Below are 1078 nucleotides of genomic sequence, written 5' to 3'. Positions count from 1 at the left end.
AAAAAAAAAAAAAAAAAAGCATTCCCTCATTCTCTCATTCTTTCTTATTGGCATTCTTTTACTTTCTCATTTTGAAATTCTCTTATTCTTTTCCACTTCTCTCATTCTCTTCCACAATAATTCTAATCATTTTTCATTTTTTTGTTTTCGTCTTATTTTTGTTGTATGGGTTACAAAAAACCAAATGAAATATCATTGTAAAATTTTAATTTTAGAGACTACATGATATATAATTTACATTGTTCTTATTTTTAAAGATCCATCTCCATTATCTAATTATCATCTATAAGTAATCATTCTCTCCTCCTCTCCCATCAATATAAAATGTTGTTATATCTCATATGTGTTGTAAGAGTTTGATTCTATATTTTAATTTAGAAAGTATTATATATATTTAACATTGTTTTCAACTTTTGAAATTAAATTAATCTTTAAGATTTTTTATTGCATTTCATATGATTTTATAATATTTCACTCACTCCTTATTGGTCCATGTAGCATTTAATTTCTAAAAAAATATTTTATTTTTAATTAAATAAAAATGTAATAATGTACACTAATATATACTTTAAATCCACATTTTACTACTAAATTATAACTAAAATTACATAAATAATGAATTGACTTTTTCCAAAACAATTATCGATGCAGATTCAACAACACTAATTTCAATCAAAGCCCAATAAGGGAATCAAACTAAAAAAATCATCTTCATACATGTATATATATTTTATTTTTAAAAATATGCAATGTTTTAACAAAATTAACTATTATAGTAGAATTATTAAATCAAAAATTTTAACTTTCTCTTACCTCCAATTTTTTCTTGAGAATTTGTATACTCATCATTATATTTAGTTCTTGTGATCCAAAATATAATTATATAATGATCATTATAATGTTTCTTTAATTCAAAATTTTGTAATTTAATGATTTTCTATATAAAAAACAATTTGATATTCCGCCATTTCCAAAATTTTACAACAAAGAGGAAATCATTAGAATTTAACATAACAATATAGCTTAAATTAAGGTGAATATAAAAGAGATTAAAAATTAAATTAATATTTGGGATTTT

The sequence above is a fragment of the Camelina sativa genome, chromosome 12, assembly GCF_000633955.1.
Source record: "Camelina sativa cultivar DH55 chromosome 12, Cs, whole genome shotgun sequence".
NCBI lineage: Eukaryota > Viridiplantae > Streptophyta > Magnoliopsida > Brassicales > Brassicaceae > Camelina > Camelina sativa.
This window is presented reverse-complemented; position numbering follows the sequence as displayed.